Genomic DNA, 3,686 nt, shown 5'->3' with positions numbered 1-3,686 from the left:
TTGGATTTATAATAGCGTCATAACTTATTGTGTTTCACTTATCGAGCCCTTTCATTTCATATCCACATCATAGGGGTTACTATGAAAATTACAAGTACAAAAGTATTCAACATAACTACAACTGTTCTTGAAATTGCTGTTATAGACTATTACTGAAATCACAAAAAAAAATAAACATAATTCAACTCACAGCTAACTAAAGAAAGGAGTACTTTACTTTTATTCTTAATTAAGAGCTGTTTTTGATTAAGAAGCATCTATCTGCTTGACAATTATTACTTTATTAAATTTTTATACTCTCATCACAATTTTCTCAGATAAAGCTAACAGTGTTTTTCTCCGCATTTTTAACTGTAAAAAACTTTCTCTATCACAAGTCGTAAAAAAATTGTAATGTACAGGACCCAAGGTAAAAATGCCCACATTAGAGAAATATACGAAAAAAAGTGAAAAAAATTAATTTACGTTAACAGTGTTAAGTGTAGTAAAATCGTAATTATTTTTGTAGGCGTTTATGTACCAAATAAGATTAGATTATTTTATTAAAATCAAAAATTCAGTTGTCTACAAGTTTCGACTCGCACTGTAACATATAGTACCACCAANACGTTACAAAAATTGCAGGTGTGAAAAACAATCCCAATCCAGGAGGAATACCACTGCAGAAAATTTGTTATTCGAGTGGAATTATCCAGTTTTTCTCACCCATCGGTTGAAAATTAACTGCACAATGTTGCAAGGCGAAGACGAAAACAGCACATCATGAAGATAGTTCATGAAAGACCACACCCATGTACACTGGTTGTTTCAGTATTATCAAACTGAACTTTAATTCCATCTCATTTCTTGAACGATCTGTAGAAATGCATAAAAAAAATATTAATTACACTATTAATTTAGAATGAGATTGAACAGACCTAAAAACGCACTAGAAAGCAAGTAAAATAGACGAATTATAAAATGGAGACAAGCGTAAGTTTACATAATGACAGACCATATCCGACAGACAAAAGTGAAATAATCATAGACAGATAATGCAGACAATAGATATTTAAAAAACCATAGGGGCACGATAGTCAATTTAAAGCTGTAAACAATAGATAAATGCTAAACCAAATACCATAGATGCTGTAGACGATAGATATTTAAAACGTCCATTTAAATTACGCACAATAGATAATTGTTAAAAGAAACGCTATTAGATCAATAGAGCAATTAATATTAAATATGTAATATATTCTTACCTTAATTAACTGTAGAAAGTAGTGTTCTAAAATTTACCAGTATGAAGAGCAAACCAAATCTAGAAGAGATATCACAGCTGACAATTTGTCGTTTCAGTGGCTTCCAAACAATTTCCAATTGCATTCTATTCTCATTAACTGCAGAATGTTGCAAGGTGAAGACATCAAAACAATCGGTTGTTTCAGTAGCACCAAAATTCACTGCAATTCCTTCTCATTTAATGGGCAATCTACAGAAACGGGCAAGAAAAAGTAATTAATTACCACTTTAAAAGCAAGTAAATCAGTGACATTCACACTGATGAAAAGATCAATTCCACATTAATTCTGCTGTTCTGCATCTGCCATATCAAAAATGTTGTTTAAAAGTTGCCTAACAAAGCAAACGTATAAGAAATTATAGTTTCTGGGGCCTCATTTACTTTTTTTAATTGATACTGTTACATACCAGTTCATTGCCACAAATCCTTTCTTCAGCAACAGCACACTGTCTCCATTCCCGATGAAATGATCGCATTTTCATGCTTTCTTTAGGACCATAGGTACAGCTACTTTCGGAAGAGATGAAGGACTGACACAATCAAAGCTCCATAATTGAACGGCATCTCGAATTATTTCAATGTTTCTGTAAAATAAAGCCTTATGAAACAGTATTCGGATATAATTAATTTAGCCTCCTTCGTAAATAACGTGCATAATACATTGTTAAAGTAATGTTGAACCCTTTTCTCTGTTAATATCAAATAAATATACTGTATATAACTTTTACTGTCTTTTGGGGTACTGCCAAGTTTTGGAAAGAAAAGCAATTATAATGACAGTAATAAATTTTCTAAACAGCTTGTTGTTAATAAACTCTTATTAAAATATCAACTGTTTTTAAATTGAATTAGTTACAAGGCATGATACTTGCCTAAATTAATAATGAAAATTTGAAATGTAACTCATTAATAACAAAATTAATTGTTTTAAACAATATTATCCGCATAACTGTCTGAATAATCGAAAAATGTTATTAATTATGATTTATAACAAGTTTTAAAATGATCAATTAAAATTAATTGTATCAAATATTAAATTCGACTGCATTTTGATAATTGCTAGAAATTGTAACATTCACAACTAGTTTTCGCAAATTTGAACGCACAAATCAATGTTCTCTATGAATTTTTGTGGGAAAATCAGCAAAACGTAGTGGTGCTATAAACGCCGACCAGGCATTTTTATAGAAAACTGATGAACTGAAGTTCAGAATAACCTACAGCCCTAATTAAATTGACACCAGATTAATAATGTGTAATATTAACTTAATTATGTATTATTACCTGAATTAGCTGTATAATGTAATGTTCCATGGTTTACATGAGTGGAAAGCAAACCAAATTGACCTTTTGTCATCGCTAGGGTTAAAATTATAAATAATACACTGATTTAAACTTCGCCAATAAATTATGCGTCAATTAGTTCTGTTAAAATAAGGAAAACCGTTTTGGGGTGCTGATAGAAATTAAATGTCAATTTATTCAAAAACTATTAAAGATATGATAATTTAATTGATGCCAATTGATTGTGTGTCATTTGTACTAAGTACTTTCATTTGATACCCATATAATAGGGGTTACTATGAAAATTATAAATGGCAATCCAGTGACGTCCGTCATATTGGATTGATAACAACGTCGCATTACTTATTGTGTTTGACTTATCAAGTACTTTCATTTGATACCCATATAATAGGGGCTACTATGAAAATTACAAATGGCAATTCTGTTTTAACCTATTTCTTCACGGTATTTCTGTATTCGTATAACTATGAATAAAAGCTTGGGCTCTCATTAGATATTAAAGTTATCAAATAGACGTAGTGAAACGAAGCGAAATATTGTGTAATTTTTCTGCATAATTTCGCTTTTAATGAGCCCCCAAGCTTTTATTTATAGTCATACGAATACAGAAATACCCTGAAAAAATGCGTTAAAGGTATATTTCTGTTGAAATAAATTTTTATATTCGTTAATCCGAAATATTAAATGTGAGGTATTATTTTATAAAAATATTATTTTTAGTAAATTTTTTCCTTAGTATATTTTTATATTTATTGTTAAATAAAACTTTTACATATTTAAAAAACATTCTTATGTAATTTTATTTTCTACTTTTTATTGTATCTAAACTTTTCAAATTTTGCATTCAATATAACAATATCTAGTATTTGTCAACGTTTTTAAGGCGTTTAATACTTCTTATGATCATTTTCACATAAATTTACAACTAGAAATTGCATCAACCAATAATAATAATAATAATTGGCTATTAGGCAGTGTCTTATACTTTTTTAAGACTTCTGCAATCTTATTTTATTCTTATCAATATCACGACATCAATTAGATTTACTATCCATCTATGTCAGTCTGCTTGCCATTGAACGTTTCGGATTAACAG

The 3,686-nt window shown here is 29.4% G+C and overlaps 1 long non-coding RNA gene across 1 annotated transcript; it reads right to left on the bottom strand.

Annotated features, from left to right (window-relative positions):
• Nucleotides 1–612: 612 nt before the first annotated feature.
• On the bottom strand, nt 613–1,898 carry LOC112905288. Its single transcript, XR_003231687.1, has 3 exons — nt 1,693–1,898; nt 1,245–1,474; nt 613–855 (listed from the first exon to the last, which is right to left on the bottom strand). It is a non-coding gene; the product is annotated as an uncharacterized LOC112905288 (long non-coding RNA).
• Between the last annotated feature and the right edge of the window lie 1,788 nt (nt 1,899–3,686).

This window comes from Agrilus planipennis, unplaced genomic scaffold, assembly GCF_000699045.2.
Source record: "Agrilus planipennis isolate EAB-ADULT unplaced genomic scaffold, Apla_2.0 scaffold407, whole genome shotgun sequence".
In the NCBI taxonomy this organism is placed as follows: domain Eukaryota; kingdom Metazoa; phylum Arthropoda; class Insecta; order Coleoptera; family Buprestidae; genus Agrilus; species Agrilus planipennis.
This window is presented reverse-complemented; position numbering and strand designations above follow the sequence as displayed.